Genomic DNA, 13,258 nt, shown 5'->3' with positions numbered 1-13,258 from the left:
GGCAGTATGATAGTAAATTTTAGGCACTAACTGCACAAGCACGCAAAAATTTTGTGACGAATTGAATATGCCAGTTGAGATGCAGGGGGTCAGGCCTGTGGAGCAAGCCCACCACCTATTGGGCCCTGGTATCAAAAAATAACCAGGAGTGGTCGGAAGGCTGACTTCAGTCTTATTATATAGAGCCTGGTAGCCCGGGGGAATTTTTTTTAAGCATAGTCCTGAACCGGTCCCCGATATATCTGTTAGGGTTATCCGCCCTTCTTTGCCCCAAAGACAAGTCGTGTGGTCCGTGGTGTTATTATAGACCCCCATGGTGGCAATTTTTTTATAATAAGGGGGGGGCTGACCGCTAGGCATAGCCAGCATGCTTCAGTCATTTTAGGGTTGGAGCCATTTAAGGTGTAGTAAGCTCTCCGTACTAAGTTAAACAGTCTGTGTCATCTCTGCCCAGTAGGTACTGCGGGAGGTCAAATGTCTTTTAGAGAAAACAATCAAGGTAAAGAGATATATTTCAGGGTGGCCAAATCTTGATCTCTCACAGTCCCACCTTTGAAACTAAAAGTTTTACAGTCTTTTTGAAACTTAAAGAAGTTTCATAGTCCAGAAGCTGAGTTGGTAGATTGTTTTATCTCACTGAACACATTTTATAGTCCTGATGATAGATCAGTTCAATTGAGTTTTTTTTGGAAGGTGGTGATGTAGGTGGGCTCTCAAGGTTACGCCTATATTATGGTATCAAGTTTATCAGCTTCAGTTTGTAAGGCTTCAGGAAAAAGGGCAGGTTCAGTTTTCAGTGATTTTAAATGAAAATGATGGAAAAAATCAAAAACGTTAGTTTGGAGATCTGTAGCCAGATATTTCAAGAGACTGGAAGAAATCAGGATCTAGTCTAGTCAACAGATATAAAAAATAAAAACCTCAAAAGACAATTAACAAAACTAGGATCTAATATCTGCAAATGTATACTATAGTTTTTACTGAAATATAATTTTTTTTTTAAAATCACCCTCATTTTTTTAGTTTTAATAGAGTTGGCCCAATTATTAACATAAGTACAGTAAGAATAGCAATTGATCACATAGGCTCTTTTAAATCTGCTTTGCTGGAACTTTTTATAAGGAATCTCACATTGAACTTTAAAGGCCTCTCGAGGCCAGGAAAGTCAAGCCAAGGATTTTGTCACCAGACTTTGTCTGCAATACCTATAAATTTGGGTGAATTTTTTTATTTTGAGGTTTCTCCAAAATATTTTAAGGTTCCTTGTACCTGCCAGATAAGTGACATTTTTTACTTATCCTGGTAAGTGCTGTTTGGAACACAAGGTACCAGGCCAATATTTTCACGTGGCTTTATTTTATAAAGTCTAATCTTTATTTTTCAAAAGCTGTATGGTTATATCGCAAATATGATGTTCCAGTCATAACCTTGGTAATATAACCAGTGTTTTTAATTGTGTCCTGTTACAAGGAGAACAGATTCTTATTGAACTTATGCAAATAACTATATTGCCATGAAAACAACAATACTCACTAAGAGTTTCTAAATTTGAGGGATCAGATAGAGAGAAAAAGATAAATATTTTAATTTTACTTATAAAAGTATTATTTACCAAATTGTTATAAGTCATAGCTAGTTCAGGAGAAAAGAGAAAAAGTTTTTTTTAAATCTGAAAAAACAAAACATTAAAAATTTAACAATACTTTAAATGAAAAATCATAAAAATTATAATCTGTTTATTCAGTCCTGTGTAATCTATTTTTGATCCCAATCTTTTTGTTAGCAGCTTCATGAAGTTATCAGTCTCTCTAACAGATTTCTGTAATTTTTTATCAAGTTCAGTTTTATGATCAGAAAGTTTATCAGAAGCCTGTATTTCAGTGTAAATGTCAGAGTCTTTTTTATGAATTTTTCTGAAGTTGAAACATTTTGCAAAAGCATTAGAGCAAAGAAATGTCTGTAAAGAACAAGACCTCAAAATGGCAATTGACAGAGAAATTTGGTTAATTTTGTGACATACAACACTTTAAAATAATAATAACCAGAATTACGACTGATAATCAGGACAGATCAGCATTTCAGTAATGTTGTACAATTTTAAAACACCTATATCAATAACATTTACCCACATAATAGCACCTAAGCAGACTTATTATCACTTGTCTGACAATCTTTTCCATGTAATTTAACATACTGAATCAGCCTAATAAGTTTAGTATCTTTCCCCTTATAGGAAGAGAGCAAATTTTTTTGAGAAGTTTCAGGGCCCTTTGAAAATTTTCAAAGAAAAAAGTAAAAAAAGACTTTAAGATATGAATTTTGGGGGAGCTTGTCAAAAATATAAACAGTCAAAGCAAACATAGCATTAACAGTCTAAAAAGCCTTAATAGAGAGACCTCAGTCTTTTGAACACAGGAAATTATTTTAACAAAACATAGATTTTTTTGTCTTTTAGGTAGACTTACTCAAAGGTAAAGAAAAATCTTTTGTAACCTCTTTATCAAGTTTAAGAAAATTATCTTTTTAAGAGAAATAAGACCAAATTATAATTTTGTACCAGCTTACTTTTGATATTAAAACTCATTTACTTAATTAAATTTATTTTAATCTTAGCCAACTTGACCATGTAAAAACTCTTTTTTTAGAATTTTTCTTTTACAAACTTATAACTTTTTTTTTTTTTTTTTACATTTAGAATTTGTCTCATGTCTTTTTTTTTTTTCTAGTACTTGAGGACAAATTTATCTTTTTTAATCGACCAAACAAAACATTTTTATTTTTTGTTTTTTTATATATCTTATTTTTTTTGTACACAGACATATTTTTCTTAATTTTTTAGTAGTTTCAATCACATATATTAATTAGAAATTTTAACTCTTATAGACTTTGACTTTTAAGTAAAAACTAAGTAAGCAGTTATAAACTTTTTTTTTTTTTTTTTTTTTTTTTTTTTTTTTTAAGATTTTATTCCCCCCAAAGCCCCAGTAGATAGTTGTATGTCGTAGCTGCACATCCTTCTAGTTGCTGTATGTGGGACTCGGCCTCAGCATGGCCGGAGAAGCGGTGCCTCGGTGCACGCCCGGGATCCGAACCCGGGCCACCAGCAGCGGAGCGCACGCACTTAACCGCCAAGCCACGGGGCCGGCCCAAATCACATATATTAATTAGAAATTTTAACTCTTATAGACTTTGACTTTTAAGTAAAAACTAAGTAAGTAGTTATAAACTTTTTTATATTAGCATTTTGTGGATTGGAAAATTTATGAACACTTTATAACTTACTTTATAGTATAATCTTTTAATAAAACACATGTTTACCAATAGACCTAAAACACCTTTTAGTTTTTCTGTAATGAAAAGCCAAAAGTAGACAAATGTACATTTAGCAATCAATGTCTAATATCTTATCTTATTTGGAAATGATGATACTCAGAGAATTTTTATCATAAAATTTAGCAAAACTCTAAAGTTTTAAGTTACCAGAAAGAGTTTGGAAGCTGTAACCACCATAACACATAATTATTGTGTAAAGTTCATCTAACGTTCATCTTTTTCACAACTATTTAGTTACTTATTCTCAATAATTATTTAGATTGCCTACAAGACTTCAGATAAAATTAGCCATCATTTAAATTACTATTTTTGTTAACCAGTTCTGTAAGTTCTGTAATAGAAATAACATCAGTTTTTTCTTACAAAATTTCATGCAGTTTTCATCACTTTTTATACCTTTAAACATAGTTATCATTAAGATCTTTATCAATAGGTCTTGGTCTTATAATTTTGGACCAGGGGAGCATTCCCAGTCAGACATTTTAAAACATACTCAGGCAAGGTTGATGCAACCTCTCTATACAAAATCAGCTCAAACATTCCAACGTTTATAATCTCATTAACACTTACACTTTTACATGTTTTTAACTCAATTGTAACCTGAGTCAAGGTCTTAAGACTAGTCAAATTTTTTCTTTCTTTTTTTAGCCTTAATTTTTAGGTACCAATTAAGCAATTATGTGGGAGCTCTCAAAATATTTTTTTTTTTCCCAATTTAGAAGTTTTTCTAATTTAAAGGATCCGTCGTCTGGCCATTGACGAGTAGGATCTTTACTTGTATATTTATTCTAATAGTGACTCGAACCAATAAGCCTTTTTAAGGAAAGACCCGGAGGTAACTTTCCACGCTTAGAATAAATCTTTCTCATGGATGTAAGAGGTGTCCCTGGTGAGGGCGCAGATGATGTAGCCCCCATGATCTACAGAATTCACTCCCAAAGATATTCAGACTCCCCTGAGAGCTTGGCACAGCCAGACAGAGACAGTTCGGAACCCCAGTGTACTCGACTGGCCACCAAGGTGCACCCCGGTAAATGCACCTTCCGTATGGTGGAGACCAAGGAGAATATTTTCACTGGTCACAAAGCCAAGTTTTCTCAGGACACAGAACAAGACAGAAGGAAAAACTTTATCCGGTTTTTTTTTTTTGTTTGTTTGTTTTTTTATGTGCACAATGACAGCTTTAGCCACGCCTTAGGTCTCTTGGAGCCAGAATAATACCTGGGGGGGAGGTGCCGCGGGGTCGGGGACTGTGTGCTTTTACAGAGTACCTCGTCGTTGCACGGACATTTTTTTGCAGTTGGCGGGGGACCTGTGTCATCTACCCCGTTCCGTGACCCAACTTATCCTGTCACGGGAGTCTTCTGAAAGTGGCGAGCGCCCTAATGGCTCTTAACTGCTCGACCTGCGCCCACTTAAATTTGCGGCCTTTTTGGCTTCTAAGATGCCCTCGGCAATGACCTTCACTTTATGTGCATAATAACCCACAGCAAAGTTTGTAGACGCCGGTCTGGTGAGACCCGAAAACTCACCAGTCTGTGGGGCCGGCCCGGACAGCAGGCTTATAGGGCCTATGCCTGCGTCCTACCCTATGGTATTTTCTTTTTTATGACAAAAGACACAGACAAAAGAGAAAAACAGAGACTACCTTTGGGAGGAAAAGGGATCAAGATCAAAAACCAAGAGTACTCTACCAAATTTAAACCAAGAGTCACTAAAAGCCCAAGAAACTAGTTTCTCAAATATTTTCTCCTGCCAATCTAAATTTAGAAAGAGAAAAAATTCTCACCATTTCCTTCCGCCAGACTCCGCAGATAGAGATTCTGGGAGGCTGACGTGGTAAGAAATCTTACCTTTTTGCCGGCTTTTGTCAGGCGTTCCCGTATCTCACCATCTGCAGTAGTCCAGGGAGAAGGCAGGTCTTCCAGCTGTAGGATCTCATCTCGTCAAATGAGGTCCACGTGACGAACAAAAACAGAACAACGAACACCAAAACATAAACAATCGTGCCCGGTTGGCGTCTCTACAAGCCAACCGAAGGCGGCTTCAGACGGGAGGGGTTTTCGTGTCCTCCCTGGGAAAAAGAGTGTCGTTTCTTTTTCCACCTGAAGGGGGGGTGGTCAGGCTTTCCTGACTCTCCTTGTCCCTTGGGGCGTCCCCCAGGGTTGCAGCCTGCAGTTCCCAGCACTTCTGCCACTGCAGCCGCTAGGTCTTTACGGCCCGAAGCGGCGGCTGCCCAGATACGGAAACCAAAACAATGCTTCGCGGCGCCGCACACACTCATACACCCAGTCACTCAGGCTTACCTCCAAGGGGTCTTCGGAGTCTGGGGTGACCGCACAGATCCCGGATGAGCCCCCAAATGTAGGATCCCAAAAAGGGAACCCCAACTCCAGCCTCGGGAAGGCGCGGACCCACAGACACAGAAGACCGAGCTTGATGCAAACGCAAGAGGTAAGAGGTTTATTAAGCGGAGCTCCGGGTCGACACATATCTCTCGGAGACAGAGGAGTCGACCCCGAACCTTAAAGGGCAAGCTCTTTTATAGGATTCGGAAGCATAAAGCGGGAAAAGGTTGGCGCGGTCTTACATGATTGGCTAATTTAAAACATTTAAACAGTTACATTTTATGGCGCGAATTGCTATGGCGCGAAGCGATTATCAGGTTACACACACGGGTCCCCATCTGGACCCCCTCCACCCCGACCCGCCCAAACTTATCCCTCTGGAGCACTCTCTTGTTCTCAATTCTTCCCCGAACAGTTTAGGGTGGGTCTTTCATGAATAGAGTCAGTCAGGATTAATAAACGTTCCCTCCTATACCAAGAATCCTTAGGGCGTAGAGGTGCCTGTCTCTAAGGTAGTAACTTTTAAATTTTTAATATAATTTACTTCCTTCACTATGAGGGATTTTCAGAGGATTACTATTATTAAAGCAGCCTACATACATCCAGGGAGGGAGCTTCCTAGGGGCCAGGGACCTTGTCACACTGCAGCCTGGCCCAAGGTCACCTGAGTGGTCGGCGGGAGAGGAGCGTCCACCAGGCCTGAGAGCAGGGCTCTCGTATCCCCGCCTGGTCAGCAGGAAGGGGACAAGAACCGAATTCCGAGGCCAGGGATTTTACCTGAAGCAATTGGGGCGGAAGTTGCAACATTTCCATTTTGGCAATCTTGGCGGGAACTCGCTCACATTGCCACGTCACTGCAAGAGGAGCTGGGAAATTGAGTCCATAGCTGGGTGGCTCCATTCCAGCTAAAACCCTCCTGCTCTGGGGTAAGGAAAGAACACATATCTGGAAGACAGACAACTGTCTCCTTCACACCTACACTGGAGGGTTGTTGTGGGGGTGAGGTGACGTTATGCACATGACGTGGCGCTTGTGTGTCAGTCAGCTTTTGCTGTGAGAAAACCCCCCTAACACTTAGCGTCTCAGAACAACACTCAGATCCTGGAACAACAACAGTTTAGCTCACCGTTGGGGCTGGTTCACTCGAGTGGTTCTCGTCTCAGCTGATCTCAGCTTCCTCAGGCTGTTTCGGTCAATTGCTGGGTTGGTTGGGTTGGCGGGGGGCTGGCGGACCTAGAGTGGCCCTGACTGGACCATCTAGTTTCTGCTCTGCAGTCATGCCCCACATAATGACGTTTCAGTCACTTATGGTCTGCACGAGATTAGTCCCAGAGAGCCTGGGTGTGGAGTAGGCTATTCAATCTAGGTTTGTGTAAGTACACTCTATGATGTTCGCACAATCGCCTAATGACCCATTTCTCAGAACGTATCCCCAGCAGTAAGTGGCGCATGTCTGTACTTAATTTCTCAGCCCCCAGCTGGCTAGTGACACAGGGTTCCAAGAGAGTGAGGGAACATGCACAAGGCCTTTGGGGCTTAGGATTGGAACTGGCACCCAATCACTTCTGCCACATCCTGTTGACCAAAACAAGTCACAAGGCCAGTCAAGATTCAGGGGTGGGAAAATAGACACCATCTCTTGACAGGAGGAGAAACAAAGTCACATTGCCAAGGGGTATGGATACAGGGAGGGGAATAATCAGAGCCATTTTGCAAACAATCTACCATAATTTGGCAGACAATTTATTCAATAAATGATGTCCAATATTATATTATTAATCCATGAAGGAAAATGTATTTTTCTATACTGTCCACTCATTTATTCATTCAAGAATGTCTTGAGTGTTCACTCTGGGTCAGGCTCTATGCTAAATACAGTGGCTGCGTGTGGTGTGTTGGGCATTGACTTGCTACCAAGAAGTTGAGTTAATTTTGTATCATAAAAGGGAACAAATACACTTCAGAGGAGATGCTGGATCTCACCCTCAGCCCTTGACTGATGCCTGGTGTCCTCTTGTCATTTCCTGGAACCTCCAATGACAAGGTACCGTGTTATCTGTGACCCTCAGGGTTTTGACTATGGGGCGGCTGTCTCTCTGGGCCTGGGTGAATTACCAATGAGCCGCTTGTGGCTGCTTGTGGCTCTGTCTGCCAGAGGATGATGATGAACTTTACTTTAGGATGAACCTGACGGACCCAGCAGGAACTGACAGAGCCTTTGGAGAGAGAGCATAAACAGTCCCGAGTCAGAGGGCAGTAGAAGGAACACTTGCTTCCCCATAAAACGACTTCTCTGGCCTGCAAGATGAATCAGAGGCATAAAGGGTGACGAATGGGGGTGATTTCCAAAGCGTTTTGGAATAGCGTGGGACCCGCAGGGAAGTCACGTCCAGTGGCTGCAAGACAAATCTTGTGCCCAATGACATATTCTCTGTTTCTCCCCCGGTCCCTGGAGCCCTGCTCCCCCTCCTTCCCTATCAAACCCAACATTCCTCTGAAGCTGAGGACCTTGGAGACCTGCTTTCCGGACCTGATGACTCCCAAAGAAAAGGAGAAGGCAAATGGGAGACTGAACCGCCCACGTCAGAGGGCCCTCCAGAGAGAAGCACTTGCCCTGTCCTGCCTGCCTCCCTCCTGCTCAGGCATCAGAATGACTCATGAAGAGGAGACAGGGCCATTCGCATCAGAAAGAATCACTTGTTGGGAGGTTTTCTCCCCAACATTTTCTGATGAAAAGTGTCAAACCTATAGCAAAGGTAAAGACTGTCATCCATCACAAGATTCCACCATTAACCTTTTATTTTTCTTGCTTCATCACTTATCTGTCAGTCAACCCCCTTCTTATTTTCTGACCCATTTCACAGTAAGTTCAGTCATCAGCGCACTCTGGCAGGGGTGTTTCAAGAGCACAGAGGTCAGGACTCACATCCAGCTCCTCAGTCACCAGCAGGGGATCTGCACTTTTCAGGATTATGAACCCCACTTTCAAGTGAGAAACTGAAGCGCAGAGGGGGGACAGGACCTGCCCAGGGCCACACAGCAAGTAGGTGCTGGCGGGGGGAGCTCACCCACTCAGGGCCTTGATACTGGGAGCCTGTGCTCGGCCTTCCTGCTACAAAGGCCCCTGCAGGGTCGGCTCCTCTCGCTCTCAGCCCAGACCTGCCCCTGCAGGAGGAGCCCGGGTCCCCAGCTCAGCGACTGTGTCTCTGCCTTCCCCCAGCGCTGCTGCTCAGAGCATGGGACTTCGGCCAGATCCGGGCGGGGAGCCCACAGTTGGAACAGGGCTCCGACTTCTCTTGACGCCCTTGAACTAAGAGTTATTGGACCTCTTGAAATCTGTAAAATGGGCATGACAGTGCTTTCTGCCTCATGGGTTTAATGAGATCCTTCATGGAGATGTGTGAATGCTGACAAGAGGTAGCTTTTATGAAAGTTTTCATTAATAAGTGGGGTCATATAAATCTCAGTCTATAAAGTCAGCCAGGCATAAAAGTGGTACTTAGTTTTTTTCCTATAACTAAACTCAGTTTTATTTTGAGCTCTTGTTTTGCATGGGACTCCTCAAAAACAGACCCTAACATGAGGATTCATGTAAAAGTGACTCACACGGACATGGTCCCAGGAAGAGCTGACCCAAGAGTAGGCAAGTGAGGGGGTCAAGCAAAGTCCTGTGGAGGGTAACCTTCACTCAGTCCTGCAGGACACTGGGGACAGTGATGGTCTCACATCAGAGTCCAGAATGGGGGCACGGGAGCTGAAGAACTTGTATCTCCCTGTCCCTGCACCCGTCAGGCATCAGTTAAGGGCTGTCCTGGGGGATGTGAATAGCCGGGCACCTCGGATTCTCTGGGTGGACAGGCAAAGGGGGTTCTGGAAACCTGAGGGCAGCCCTGCCACAAAGGGATGCAGGTGCTGGCCATAGGGTGACCGAGCACATGGGGAGACTGGCATGAAAATTCCAGAAGGTCCAAGGATGGAGGCGGGGCCCTAATAGCATCTGCTGCAGAGCCCATTGCGCCTCAGAGCAGAAATCTAGCCTCAGTCTAATTGGGGTGTCCCTGGGCGGCATACCTAGTGCCAAAGCAGGGCAGTGAGCTGGAGATCAGCTCCTTCCCTTCCAGTCTATTCCATCTGGCAACAGTTGCAACATCCTGACCTGTCTGGTCTTCGTGCATCTGCCTGTCTAGGTCATTGCCGAATGAGTCTGAATTTCTGACCAAGAGGTCCCTTCAGGCCCCCAGTATATGCTGTAGGAGCCCTTTCACACCACTCTGGGCTTTAGGAAACTCCTCCTCCAGGACCCCAGTCAGCACCTGGATCACTCCTCTGCCCCCGCGCTGTGCTGTGCACAGGAATCTCAGGAGGGCGGGTCTCCAGCTCACAGGTCAGACCTATCCCGTGCTGGGCACTAAGAACCTGGAGGTCTTCCCCTCTCCCCTCCCCAGGTCACACCCCAGGGAAGGGTCAGTGCAGATGCCTGCTGCTCTCGGATGTCCTCACCTACGTGGGGGTGCTTCCCTGCCCCCCAGAATCACCTGGGAGTCAGGTGGGCAAGGACTAAGTCCTTCTCGGGGTCCTGAGCACTTTAGTTCTCTTACTCTCTGCTTCCTCCATTCCAGGAAGCTTTTCTGAGGATAAGATATCTGGTTTTTACTAAACATTCTTCCAAATATTTTATCGGCAGCACAGGAGGGCTTCTGAATCTTCAGTGTCCATCAGAATCACCCGGGGACCTTAATCAAACTGCAGCTGTGTGCAGGTCCAGTCTCCGGAGAAAGACTTCAAAACTCACGAACCAGGGACGTGACTGCTTTATATGTCTTCTCTTTGTGTCAGCTCTTTCTCAGACAGAGGCGCCTGGCCAGCCACCTGCTGCCTGACTGCGGGAAAGGCTGAGCCGTCAGGACGCGCGGTGTGGAAACACCTCCAGTCGGTGTGCAGAGCACCACGCTCCTGCACAGGCTTTATCCTGAGCGGGAGGCCCTTGTGAAAAGTTACCATAAGCTCTTTGATCATTAGACTCTAAGTGCCTCCTTGCTTCCATTGCTGTGTCCTCATTCCGCAGACACCCACGCTGATGTGTGTGATTTGGGGTGGCTTTTTCTTCCCTCCTGCAGCAGACTCTTTGCCGGTTCCTCCCCCTGGATTGTTCTTTCTTTATGATGGGGTGTGGCAAAAATCCACTTGACCGAGGGTTCTTCCTGAAATCCATCCTCAGCGTTGCTCTGTGTAAACACACCATTTGCTTCGTGGGCAGGAGGCGGCAGAGCCCTGTGCTCAAGAATGTGGATCTGGAGCTGACATCCTGTCTCTGCCACTGTTTAGCTGTGATTTCATTTCTCTGAGTCTTGTCTCTTCAACTGGAAAATGAGGGTAATAACGTGATCTACCACCAAGGGGGCTGTGAGGACTGAAACGAGCAAACATACGGAAAGCGCTGAGTGGAGGAAACGGGTGGCTGTCACAGGATCCAGAACAGCAGTGGCTACAGTTGGAGTCTTGGCCTGAGGTTTCTCCTGGACGTTTATCAAGTTATCGCCAATGTTCCACTGGGGGCCCCTTCACTCCCATTTGGCAGCTGATGAGGAAGGAGAGAAGGACTGGGTTTGAGAAGCAGAGGGGGTTGGAAAATTCAGCCAGGGACAGGGGGCCAGTGAGAGGAGGGTTCTAAGCTTTTCTGGAGAATGTCCACTTTCCATTAGAGCAGAAGCATCTTTTGGGGTCCCATGGCTCAGAACTGGCTTCGTTAGAAATGAAACTTGCAAAGAGCAGTGCAAGGGCAGATGGAAAAGAGTCAGCTTAGGTGATTTGCAGTTTTACATTTTAGAGAAGTCCCAGTTTGGGGCTGGGAGGAGAGTGGCGGGGAGTGCAGACACAGTTGGACAGCAGCGACCGTTTATCCGGGTCTCCTGTGTGTTAAGCATTCTTCTAAGAACTTTACACGGACGATCTTATCTCATTACATCTCTGTCAGCTCGGGCTGTTATAACAAATACCACAGGGCCGGCCCCGTGGCTTGGCGGTTAAGTGCGCGTGCTCCGCTGCTGGTGGCCCGGGTTCGGATCCCGGGCGCGCACCGATGCACCGCTTCTTCGGCCATGCTGAGGGCGCGTCCCACATACAGCAACTAGAAGGATGTGCAGCTATGACATACAACTATCTACTGGGGCTTTGGGGGGAAAAAATAAATAAAATCTTAAAAAAAAAAAATACCACAGACGGGGTAGTTTAAACAGCAAACATTTATTCTCACAATTCTGGAGGCTGAGAAGCCCAAGGTCAAGGTGCCAGCAGGTTTGGTGTCTGGTGATAGCCTCTTCCTGGCTTTTGGATGGCCACCTTCCTGCTGTGTCCTCACATAGCAGAGAGAGAAAGGAAGCCAGCTCTCCCATGTCTCTTCTTATAAGTGCACAAACCCTCACGAGGGCTCCTCTCTCCTGAACGTTCACGTCCCAGAGGCCCCAACTCCAAACACCATCACATTGGGGGTTATGGTCTCAACATATGAATTTTGGGGGACACAGTTCATCCATACCACATCCTACCACTGTCACTGACTAGGTGCCTGCAGAAACTCAAAGGTGAGTTTGGAAGCAACTAACTGTTTTTCCAAGTTGTTTCTTTCCCTTTTGTATGTTAAGGAGATGTAACCACCAACCATCCTGAAACTGACCAAGCCTGACCACAAGAGCTATGCTCATTACCTTTGCCTTATTTTTAATGCAAAGATCTCTCCAGGAGGAGCTTAGGCCTCATTATGTGGAAGCATGTTCTCCAACCGAGCCTGTGCAAGCGAATACCTGCCTCTCCCTTTTGAATATTCATTCCCCAACTGAAATAAAAGTTCCTGCTTCCCTTTGTTCAGGGACACCATGACTTTGGAAATGATTTCTCGTGGCCTCCTATTTGCTGCAAACACACTTTACTTTGTGAGACAACTTCCACTGGCGCAGAGTCTTATTTAACTCACCAGGAGACGAGCCTCTTGGTTTGGTATCACTATGAATGGGTTGGGTTTTATTGGGTGCTTTCGACAAGGGTCCAAGGAAGCTCTATATTGGATGCCGTCAGAAAGGGGGAAAGTTCCATGAACAAGTATCTTATCCATCTTTCTACGAGCAGGGAAGACCAGAGACTCTACCCCCAGACTGACTCCTGAGTGTGTGTGTGACGTGGACACAAGCAGCACAAATGGCCCGGAACCTCCACTGAGACTAGAACTGTCGACAAAGGGAAGACGGAACGTGCAGTTTCATCCTCACTGTCTTGAATGCTTAATAAAACGACAGAAAAAGAGAAATGCACATCCTGCAGAGGATTTCAATGGAAACCAGAGTCTCAACATGATGAGTGAACTGTCGGGATTCCATCCAAAATTACACAACAGAACACGAGGAATGAGAACGTCTGACCGCTCCTCCGGGGAACAGACGATCACCAGATCCAGCCCTGCAGTAACCTCTATGAAGGAATTCGCAGACAAAGCAGCTCTTACAACCATGCTCAATGTAGCAAGGGTGAATATTCTTGAGATTCATGGAAAGAAACACGTTCTCAGCAGAGAAATAGAATGTATG

General features: G+C 44.7%; 1 long non-coding RNA gene across 3 annotated transcripts; it reads left to right on the top strand.

Annotated features, from left to right (window-relative positions):
- Positions 1 to 5,691: 5,691 nt before the first annotated feature.
- LOC147912415 (uncharacterized) lies at positions 5,692 to 11,756 on the top strand. Of its 3 annotated transcripts, none has more exons than XR_015549924.1 (3): positions 5,692 to 5,787; positions 7,628 to 7,725; positions 7,862 to 11,756. It is a non-coding gene; the product is annotated as an uncharacterized LOC147912415 (long non-coding RNA). The 3 variants fall into 3 exon arrangements; XR_015549922.1 differs by having other exon boundaries at positions 5,692 to 7,725; positions 7,862 to 8,437; positions 8,546 to 11,756; XR_015549923.1 differs by having other exon boundaries at positions 5,692 to 7,725; positions 7,862 to 8,724; positions 8,902 to 11,756.
- The last annotated feature ends 1,502 nt before the right edge of the window (positions 11,757 to 13,258 follow it).

Source organism: Ceratotherium simum, chromosome 35 (assembly GCF_057802395.1).
Source record: "Ceratotherium simum simum isolate JZ-2026a chromosome 35, ASM5780239v1, whole genome shotgun sequence".
NCBI lineage: Eukaryota > Metazoa > Chordata > Mammalia > Perissodactyla > Rhinocerotidae > Ceratotherium > Ceratotherium simum.
This window is presented reverse-complemented; position numbering and strand designations above follow the sequence as displayed.